Source organism: Saccostrea cucullata, unplaced genomic scaffold (genome assembly GCF_032062105.1).
Source record: "Saccostrea cucullata isolate Sc308-1 unplaced genomic scaffold, CSIRO_AGI_Scuc_v1 ctg356, whole genome shotgun sequence".
Classification (NCBI taxonomy): Eukaryota; Metazoa; Mollusca; class Bivalvia; order Ostreida; family Ostreidae; genus Saccostrea; species Saccostrea cuccullata.
The window spans coordinates 472,120-484,387 of NW_026918279.1; positions in this window are offsets into that span (position 1 = coordinate 472,120).

The window sequence follows — 12,268 nt, forward strand, 5'->3', positions numbered from 1 at the left end:
ATTTCCTCCATGTGAATTAATAAAAAGATTTTGTCTTGCTTATGAAGTCTTGAACATGAATTAACACTAGGAAAAAAAATGAAGACTAATTCTCAGAATAGTTCAATCAACATTTTTGTAATCTATAATTCCTGAATACGATTCAGGTGCAATATACAGAAAAAAACCCTTTACAATTCCCAGTTTGACTAAGATTGCGACTATTTTTATAAAGGTTTTTATAAATAAATTACTTAATCACAATGTACAAAATTAAGAATGTTATCATCTTCTCTGCAGCAGACCTGTTTACCCATATTGTTTTTTCTCAGTATTTTTTATTAGATTTGGCATTATACCGCAGCATTTTGGCAACCCGACATCACTTCTGTGTTTGAAATATTTCTTTTTTGAAGACAATAAAAAACGTGAAACTAAGACAGATCATGAAGAAAACCAACTTTATTTCTGATTTCCGTATTTTCATAAAAGCAAAACGTGAGACGTATTTTGGACTAAAAATCCGTACAAAATACGGCGAAATCTTAAGAGTAAACAGGTCTGCTGCAGTTAAATCAACAGATCAATTCCATTCTGAATTCATTTAAATTCTTAATTGTATTGTCCTGTAACTTTGCACAAGTATGCATGAAAATTCATTACTATCACTGTTTTGTGTCACTTTTCTGACTACTTGATATTGTGTCATCCCTTTTTATTTTTTAATATTTGTGTCCATTTGTATTAATGAATCCAGTTTATGATCATTTGTCATAAATTTGTGATAAAAACAAATTATTAATATGTTTTCTAGAGGGATCTTTTCAATTTAAAAAATACATGTAGTGCTTCTATGAAAGAAAAAACATCAAAAGAAGATGAATTCTATATTTTATTAAACAAATTGTTAAATACATATTATTATTATACTATATATACAATCAGTTTATATTTATCCCAACTGACAAAGCAGGTAATAACATTATTTTTGTAAGTATTGTTATTTCAAAAGTATTAATTGTATTTTATATGAACTTTAATTTGATTTAATTCTGCAAATGGCACATTGTGTGGTAATCCGACTTTGTATTTATATTTCCCGTCCTTAGAAGGAAATTCTTCTTGCATGTCAGCATACACAATATATATACACTTACTCAAAAGTTAAGGACCACTCACTTTAATATGACAATTGAAAGTAAAAAAAAATTAATTGAATAAATTGAGATTTACTAGTCAATCAAACGCTTATTTATTATTTGTTTTTATGTTACCTGGATATCTCTATTAAAATACTTGTAAAACTGGTTTCGTCAAGGCCATCAATGCGTGTTCGAACAATGCAGTTTTCAGTTGTATTAATTCACATCAATGTTCGCATGGGTTTTACTGATAGGGAAAAATGTTATAAGTATTGTGCAATCATGTCTTGTCCGAAACTATCGGATGCTGAAAGTTGGCAGCTATTGGAATGGTCAGAACTGGATTGAAGTGTGGGAAGGTTGGTGATTACTTTAATGTAAGTTACGCTTTTATTTTGCGTCTGGTACAGCACTGAAGAAGAACTGGGGTGTGTGGATGAAGCTACAAGATCTTGAAGACCCCGAAAGACGACAGAAAGAGAAGATAAACTTATAAAATGGCTTGCTAAACGGAATCCTTTTGACACTGCAAACACGCTGAGAAGCAAGTGGAACACCTATGCTCGAATCAGTAGAAGCACAGTTAACAGGAGTCTAAACAAAGAACGATTCATCATGTCAGCCAATAAAACATCCACTCTTATTCCAGAGACACAAAAAAGAAAAAATACAATCGGTAAGACAGCATAGGGGGTGGAACATTCGGTCATGGCAGAGAATACATTGGTCAGATGAAAGTTGATTTTTGCTTCACCCGGTAGATTGCAGGGTTAGGGTATGAAGACACCATAATTCTGCATATAAACAACAATTCGATCGGGAACAAAGACCTTTGGTGGAGGCGGTGTAACAGCAAGGGGATGCTTCTCTTTGCAATGTAAACTGGAGCTATCCATTCTTGATGGCACCTTAACTGCTCAAAAGTACAGGGACAACATACTGAGCCTATTAGTTGTGTCTCATTTCGTTGATCATTTATTAGCAAGTCGACCTGTACTAATGGATGACAACGCAAGTTCTCATCGGGCCTGAATAGTTCAAGACTATCTTCGCCAAGAAGCTCTTGAAACCTTGCCTTGGCCTGCCATGTCCCCAGATATGAATCCGATATTGAACATGTGTGGAATTATCTTGGTCGAAGAATAAACAGAAGACCCCAAGATGTGAAAACGTAGTACTACAGGAATCTAAAGACGCTGTAATTTAGGAATGGAGACAGTTCCCCCAAAACCGCCTACGACGACTTGTTCACCGTATGAGAAGGCGTGTGAAAGAACTGTACAAAAGTCGTGGTGGATATACACATTATTAAATATCCATGCTTATAAAATGTTGAAAATATATGTCTTCTTAAATGCCAGTAAAATTAAACATGCTTATTGCTGGCAACTTCTGTCAACAACAAATTAAAGTGAAACTTTAAATTCTACTTTTTTGACTCGTATTCCTTTCTTTGGAAAATTATTAATTGCATAAAACAGATTAGTTATCAGATGATTTCGAAACAAGCATTGACTAAGAAAAGTATAGATCTACTTAGATTTTGATCCGAAAATATAAATATTTATTTGAATAGGTCTGAGTTAATGAAATGTTAAAAGAATTTTCACAAAAAGAGTGATGGTCCCTAACTTTTGAGTAAGTGTATACATACGTCTAATGTTCACTGAAGTATTTTGTTTCTGGTATAGTGATTGTTAGACCATTATTTAAATACGTAATTGAGTCATTATCAAAAACCGCAGAAATAAAATATCGGACAAATCAAAAAATCCTTGCATTTAGAATTAATTTTTTTTTTAATTGTTACAGTAACTATACAGTAACTATAAAACACATATTTGAAGAACACAAAAACACTAAACTCCCACCTGGAAATTATTTGATTTCAGATAAGAAGAAATCAAAATACTAGGCAAATAAAGAATCAGTTTTTCAATGAAACAGGAGCAAAAATATTTTTATAATGATTTTAGAGACAATTTTCAAATCCGAACATCATTTTGGTCAATATTTTCACCATTTTACAGTCCTAAAAGTTAGTATAAAAAACAGCATTCACACATTTGATAAGAAATGGCATTTTATGCATGCATTTAGATCCAATCTTGTTACATTCATATATAAACCACATTTTTTCATAATTATAGTGCATGTAACAGGAAAGACAGGCCCGTAATAGTAAAGACAGTACTTTGCAATAGACATATCTCTCCTGTAACAGAATCCTAAATTCTAGTTTAGAAATGTTTGGAAAGTCTCTCCTGTAACAGAATCCTAAATTCTAGTTTAGAAATGTTTGGAAAGTAAATATTGCATCAATTTCAGTCTGAAATCTGTTAATATATTATAAAGATATAGAGTAACTAAATCAATTCAAGAAAGATATGACCTTGAAAGGTTTTTTGGTCTCTCAGTTAAAAAGTGTAACAGGAAAGAACAGAACGTGCAACAGGAGAGAATTTTCTGTGTATCTACAACAAATTCTTTATTTTGTTTAACAATGAATTTAATTAATCCTGAAAATTTACACTGGTGTTCCCAAATAATGATAAAATTTTACGTTAAAGTTAAGATAGGAACAAATAGAGTATAAAAATAATGAATATGTACATGTATGACTGTTACAGGAGAGACTTGTCCAAAATACACAGTGTTGTAATAGTACAAAACAATGTTACACGTTAATTAAACATTACTTAGAATAATTGCTGAATTACATGAAAAATGTAGAACAAAATAGGATTTACATTAAGAAAATTGCTTGCCTATGCAAATATTGACTTTTACAACATATAAAAAGGACAATTTGCAGAGTTTGAAAAAAATATTAAACTTGAATTTAAAAGAAAAACATGGATTTGGAAAGCCATCCCCCTTTTGCCTGTATAATTTTCTTTTACCATTCTTTAGAAGAAAGCTTTCTTTTTTCACAGTTTTTCTAAATATAGAAGTATCTAAAATATTACCCGGTAGTTTAAAAAAGTGTATGTTTCTAGCAAGTTGTTTGATGAACTTGAGAATTTTCTACTGTTAATTTCATTTTATCACTGATTGGGAAATTATATCACATGGCAATTTTCAACAAAACAAAATAGAAAACAAAACAAACAAACAAAAAAAAACAAACAAACAAACAAACAAACAAAAATAAAAAAAAAAGTTAAAAAAAAAAACCCACTCATGATGTTTACTATAGCTTATCTGAGCCAAATGCTTAGGTGAGCTATTCTGATTGAGATTTGCGTTTTGTTTGTTGTTGTTGACTTGTTATTGTTTTCTTAAAACTTCTCACGTTTTTCTTAGCTTGGTCATTTTAACTATATTTAGCACAGAATACCTTAGGAAAAGGAAATTTAAATTGTTCAAATGAAGGGTCACACCCTCTTCCAATAGATAATTAAGAAAGAATAAAATTCTTTGAGAGGTCATTTAAAAAAACTCCTCCACTGAACCACTACATAGACCAGAAAAGATAAAATTTATACACAGCTTCATGACATAGATTTCATTTTGTTCAAATCATGACCCCTTCGGATAGGGTATGGCATTGTGAGCGATCAAAATATTACTGGGATAAGTTGGACACATATCAACAAATCTCTTTTCAGGAACAGCAAACCCTTGATCAGTCAAATCTAAATAAAGGCATTTATAGTTAGTGTACATTCTAATGTGTTCAAATCATGATCACTGGTGTAAGGTTTGGCATCTATTGGTGAATTTAGAGTTTTATGGGGGTACAAATATGAAAATTCTTTAAAAATCTTCTCATTAGCAAAGCCATGATCAGTAATACCGGGGTATTTCTTTGGATGCATTTTCAGGTTGAGTCAATTAAAATTTGTTCAAATCATGACCCTCAGGAATTGGGCCTAAATTCCAACCTAAACAGGGCAGTAACAAATCCCTGAAAAACTGAGAACTTTTGTTCAGAGATGGAAAAATATAACATAATTTATTGTGTCCTTCCTGTTACACTGAATTAATAAATAAACAATCATATATTGAATTTATTTTATGGGGAAAAGGGCTAAAAATGATTTTAAAAAGAAACTTAGAACATAACCTACTTATTCAGCCAATCAAATGTTTCCATTCCCCGCGAAGAATTGATTCTTCATGGTGAAGAATTCTTCTATTTCTGAAAAATTCAACGGTGTATGATTGGTTCATTTGACAGTTATATGGGTGTGTCTTCATTGGTCTTTGTTCAACACACAAAAAGAAACTATTCAAAACCCACGTGCTGTTTACAATGATATTTAAACTTTCTAAGCCTTTCTACACTTTTTTCCCCACTGTAATCTTTTGTCGCCTTTCTGAATATTTTTTTCACATTTCGGTACATACAGAAAATACAAGCATCGTCATGTATATCAGAGATGAACATTGTCTTTGAAGACAGATTTTAATCACAACTTTCAACAAATTTTTATTTGATACTAAACAGCGATACCCACTCCTGCTGACTAGGGCCTTGTCATCTTAACACAATAATTTTTCAAAAATATAGATATTACTATTCTTGTTACATGGGTATTCATTTAGTTCCAGTAACTTTAATATCTTCACCATACCATTTCCCCAGTAAATCAAGCTATTTCATATAATCTCGTGCTAACCTGACTGGGTTGGGAGTCCATTCTGAAACCGCGTGTGTTCGATATTGATTGCGTGCTCGATATGTACAACGAGCGGTCAAGTTGAGCCTTATATATGAAACAGCCTTGGGAGGAGTTTATTTTTAATCCATTCATTTGATTGGCTGAGGTTCTGTTCTAAGTCAATAAGATCATATGAAGAGAAATCTTCGTCATGAAGAAGATTTCTCTTCATATGATCTTACTATTACTATTTTTTCCTTCAAAGACTATTCAACAATTATGTGCTTATAAGAAAAGAGTTCTCAAAAATTGTTTATTTTATAGAAATACCCGTCTTTTCTGTTACAAAATTATATTTAGACGTCCTTTGATATTAAAGGTTATATTTTCATGGTTGAAAAAAAGAATAAAAAATAGAATGAATACTACAAAAGAATAAAATAAAAATAATATTAAATCTGACAAATTAATAAAAGTCCACATTTTTTCTGATTTAAGGAAAATTTGTCCGTATTGTTACAATTTGTTATTTCTTTCCTGTTACAAAATCACTTTCAAAATGTTTCAACTAACAATTAGAAACAATGAATCCTTGCTCAATGTGTATTCGTATTACATGTACTTACTTCAATATTTATAAAAATCATGCAATAAATTTCTTGGTTAATGATGAGATGGGTCTAAAGTCCACATTTTATGTAATGTAACTAGTCTTTCCTGTTACAAAAATTGTCTTTACTGTTACAAATTAACAGTAACAGGATGGACAATAACAGGAGAGACAATTACTCTATATCTGGTCATTATTTTCCTTATTGCTTACCATACAAGCTAATGACGCACTTAGGTTTGAAACAAAATGTTTCAGTTGTTTTGTAAAAGAAGTTAAAATTGTTTGATTCCATTGTTAAAGCTTTATTTCAATGTAACAGTACGGACGTCGTTTATTTCTACTGCGTAAATCGTAGTCATATTTTGGACATTTTCTTCAAACTTATCAAAGAACTATATGCAGTATATTGCATATATTTGCCCCCACAAAAGTCAAATTTTGAAAACTTCATTAAATGTGCTGAATTCAATAAATTGTATAAGAAATATAAGTTAACAGAAAATACTATAGTGTCAAAGCAGTGTATTCACAATTTTTGTTTTTATGACGTCACAAACTAGTCCGATTTTATATCCTTTTTCAGAAAGAAGACAAAATGAACAAAATTTCAACAATTTTAGCTTTAAAATTTATAGAGCGCAAGTTTGTTCAGGAACAATATTGACATATTTCATTGATATTATCATTCTACACATTATATCAAAATATTGATCCTGAACACACATGCGCTCGGTGACTTTTACTCAAAATATCGACCAAATATGTACATTTGTCTGTAGAATTCATAAAACACTGAAATTTACGTCATGTTTGTGACGTCATTACGTACATATGGCGTCATTACTTATGAAAATATTTAGTGCTTTGAAGTCAGCATATACTCCCCTGTTTAAGAACTTAATTAAATATATCTCCATCAAAGTTTGATTTGGGGGGCAAATATTGGTTATTACCGAATAAAGTTCTTTGAATAAATTACTAGTACATGAACAACCTAGTATCATGCAAATGAAATTGAGGCTAGTAAGTATGGAATCCAGAAAAGTTCATTCTAAATATTTCTATTTTCTGGATTTTCATTAGCGTAACAGGAGAGACAAAAACTTGTGGGACACACATTTTAGTCTTGATATTTACAAGATGAGCTTATTTAAAACAATTTTAATGTTTTTATGGCATTTATTATGAATAGTTTAAGGCATACAAGGAAAAAAATGAAAAGAAAATGAAAACATTTGGCCATAAAACACGTGTTAATTCAGTTGAAAGGAGTGTAGGACATCACAAAATATGTTTATATGAACTTTTATAAATGCTTTTTTTTTCTTGAAATATATCACACAGCTACAAAATTAATATTCTGCCAGCTACAGAATAATGTATTCTGAATAGTGATGTGAAAATTTATATAATTAGCTCACCTGAGCCGAAGGCTCAAGTGAGCTTTTCTGATCACATTTTGTCCGGCGTCCGTCTGTCTGTCTAGCTGTCCGTCTGTCTGTCAGTCTGTCTGTAATCTTTTCACATTTTCGACTTCTTCTCAAGAATTGCTGGGCCAATTTCAACCAAACTTGCCACAAAGCATCCTTGGGTGAAAGGGATTCAAGTTTGTTCAAATGAAGATCCACACCCTCATTCAAGGGGAGATAATTGGGAATTAATGAAAATTTGGTGGTATGTTTTAAAGCTCTTCTTCTCAAGAACCACTGGGCCAGGAAAGATGAAACTCATGTGGAATTATCCTCAGGTAGTGTAGATTCAAGTTTGTTCAAATCATGACCCCCGGGGCTAGGGTGGGGCCAAATTGGCCGACCCAAGTTTTTCATAGGAATATACAGGAAAAATCTTCTTCTCAAGAACCACTGGGCCAGGAAAGATGAAACTCATTTGAAATCACCCTCAGGCAGTGTAGATTCAACTTTGTTCAAATCATGACCCCCGGGGCTAGGGTGGGGCCAAATTGGCCGACCCAAGTTTTACATAGGAATATACAGGAAAAATCTTTAAAAATCTTCTTCTCAAGAACCACTGGGCCAGGAAAGATGAAACTCATGTGGGATCATCCTCAGGTAGTGTAGATTCAAGTTTGTTCAAATCATGACCCCCGGGCTAAGGTGGGGCCAAAATGGCCGACCCAAGTTTTACATAGGAATATACAGGAAAAATCTTTAAAAATCTTCTTCTCAAGAACCACTGGACCACAAAAGATGAAACTAATGTAAAATTATCCTCAGGTAGTGTAGACTTAAATTTATTCATATCATGACCCCCTGGTGGGGTCAATGGCCAACCTATGTTTTACAAAGAGATATATAGGGAAACCTTTTAAAATCTTCTTTTCAAGTACTTCAAAGCCATGATTAGTGATATTTATATGGAATCATCCTCAGGTAGTGTAGATTCTAGTTTGTTCAAATCATGAACCCCTGGGGGTTAAAATTCAACCCCCCACCTCAGTAAACTTTCAGTTCTGATCTGATATATGTGCTTTTTTCCTAGCCGATGTGCTCAGGAGAGCGCTGTGGCCCCTGGGCCTCTTGTTTTTACTTTTTATCGGCATGTGACCAAAATACTGACGAATTTTTATGATAACTCAATTAGTATATTGTCTCCGGGTTTTCCCGTTCGTCCAGTCATGCCAAGGAAACCACGGCGGGTATGAATGATAGACGGGGATGCTTTCTCCTCTATGGCAAGTGATCCTACTTACCTCTGATGTTTTTAGAAGTCTGTGTTTGCTCTATGTTTGTATTGTTTCTATGGACTGCTCGTTATCTTTACATGGAATATATGGAGATAACGAACGGTATTTAAGCTCAAAAATTTAAAAATACAACCCAGGAGCAGAGAAAACACGGGCCTCTAAATCATCAGCAGAGAGATCAGGTGCCATGGAGGAGTGAGCATCCCCTGTCGACCTATCACCACCACAGTACTGCTCATTGTCATCGCTATTGATACATCATTACTGATAATACGCAATAGACTTGTTTTGCTAATAATATGTAAATGTAATTTTGTAAAGACACAAAACAGTTTCAATAGCTGTGAACCCATTGTTGTTAGGTCTTTGCTTTTTCTACTGACTTTGACAACGGATTGTTATCCTGTTTACGTGATCAACACAGAGGGCTTATGGCAGGTGTGACCGGTTAACAGGGAATGCTTATCGTGCTAGACACCTGAGTACATTTGGCATACTACTGTCTGGTGTGACTGCTCAACAGGGGATGCTTACTCCTCCTTGACACCTGATTCCACTTCCGAAACTTCCAGGAGACCATGTTTGTGCTAGCTCTTCACAGATTTATATTGTGGCGGATTTAAGGGGACATCCATGGGTGGCGGCGTATGTCCCCTAATTTTTTTCAAGGGATGACATGACTAATAGTAATAAATACTAATAATGCCATACTTTTTATAATTCATTGTCTATTAAGGTTATCCGATCCTCAGGTTCTGAAAATCAGGCATTGAGTAAATGAAAATGCTCACAAAAATGTCTCTAAATTCTCAAAGTAAAATGCATTTACCCACGGTATTTCTTTAAACTTCATCTTTAAATCTAATCATATTATATAGGGAAAATTAGTAAATCTCAAATAATTTTTCAGGAAATGCAATTAGAACTACCTAATGGATATTTTCTAATTGATAATTGATCAAGAAATACATTTTAGGAATAAAAATCATAGGTATCCAGGCTTTTAAAGAAAATTATATGATTTTTATACTTAATCGGTACTTTAACTTTCTTCTACTTACTTCCATCGTTTCATAATGCATATTGTATGAAGTGTTTCCTTTCAAAGAAAACACCGTAAATAACTTCTAATTTCTAATCATACTTATAAACATTGGTAACTAAGGCTAAATTAAAAGAACTTTAATTTTTTTAAAATATCCAAGTTTTACTTAGTTTTATGAGGTACAAATGTAAACTTTTAAAATACTGTTTGTTAAAACTTTAAAGAACATTGAATCATACATAGAGGCATACAATGAAAATTGTTGCATGAAAAAAATTCAATTTCAAGCTTTATTTTAAGCCTTTTTGAATTAAATTATAAATTAAAGAGTTATCCTTCCTGGCTGAGGATCGGATATCCTTAATAAATGGTAAATCGGTTTTCTTAAAAATTAAGTCTGAAAACCGTACATTCCCTGGGCTATGAATTATTGCATATTGAAAACTCAACATGGTTTTAAAGTGACATTTGTGTAACGTTTCTGGGTATCATAAAGTGGTGGTTTTTGGAATACAGTGTATTCTTTACCACTCAATGGTTTACCCCGTTACAGAAATTATATGTGGGTCTCTTATTTCTGAAATTTACCCAATAATAAGAAAAGATGGTCAATTTTCTATAAATTTATTAAAAACCAATAAAAACAGTTAAAACAGCTAAAAAGTCAGGAATTTACTAAAATATGGGGAAAATCAACAAAAAGGCATGGGAAATGGGTAAAATAAGTATTTTACTCACAAAATGGGTGTTTTACCCACAATTTGGTGAGTTTACCTAGGAAAAGCATGGGGACCCAAAAACATTGGGTTTGTAAAGGCATCAGGCCTACCCAAACTAATGGTACCAAACGTACCTATGGGTAGAGTACCAGACTGCTGGGCACTGAAGGCACCATGCCTGTTTGAGCAGCGCAAGCACTATATACTGGCGTTTGTCTCTCGGATCGTTTATTATTCCCCATTTTCAAAAGGTGAGTTATTTCCCCTGAAGGGAACTCTTTTACTGTGTTTAATACGCATGCGCTATAAATAAAGTCACTTCCGCGGACGTTCTTGATGTAAAAATGTTCATGGTGTAATGCCTCTGTCATAAGGAAAAATGTTATTGTGTTTGTGAATAAAAAGAAATCTTAACTGATTCGTATTTTTTTAAAATTGCCCACTCATAGTCTCTTTCTGGATTTGTATTAATGTGTATAGTAGTATAATAAGGCGCTTTGTGAGCCCCCCCCCCCCTCTTACAAAAAGAAAGAAAAGAAACAAATTACTGATAAAATGCTAATGCATATTCGAATAGGCCTATTTAAAAAAATAATTTTTAAAAAAAGCTAATTTTCGGTAGTGGATGTTCTGCAGACGGATCATTATTATTTACAAAATGTGCAGAACAAATATAAGTATTTTTAGTTTTTACGAATTAATCTAGCCTGCTGCAGCCATATTTTCTTCTCTGCATCTCTAGGAATTTTTTGGAGACTGATGACATGTCCATCTACAGTTTTACCCCTGAAATTGCTGCATATACAGCAGTAGTTCGTCTTCCGCGACCGGTACCAAGAAACTGCGTTTTTGCTCGATTGTATGTCATAAAATAGAACTTTTACTTACAAGAACACATTTGGTGACAATTAAAGGCCTATTTCTGTGTTTCCAGAATTTTTTATTTGTAAAATAATTGATTCACTGCATGTATAGTATTAAAACTTTGAATGGAATTCTAAATGAATAATTTAATCTCATGTGCTCATGAAACGAAGAAAGACTAATTCAAATAGCATCGACCTGAATTCGTGTTACATATGTCGTATAAAATCTGAGCTGCATTTAATCAAGGTTTTAGTGCAGGATCTAAGCATATGTACATGCATATTCCAGAGTAAAATACACATTTTGTTTTAGATCAGAGAATTGACAGCAGAAACACGAAATTGATACAATAATTTCCTAGCGTATTTCTTGTTAATTAACGGAAAACATTTTTTTCTCGTGTTATTTATGTTTAACTTTTTCTGTTGAAAATGTTCATTGAAAGACAGGTTGCCCCCCCCCCCCCCCCCAACACACACAAAGTTTATACTACGGTAAAGTTATATAAGGGAAATGTAGTATTGTTTGCCAAGGAACTGGTACTGAAATAAGAACCTTTTCGACTTTGGGCAAGGTTTTTCTTTGCTTTTCT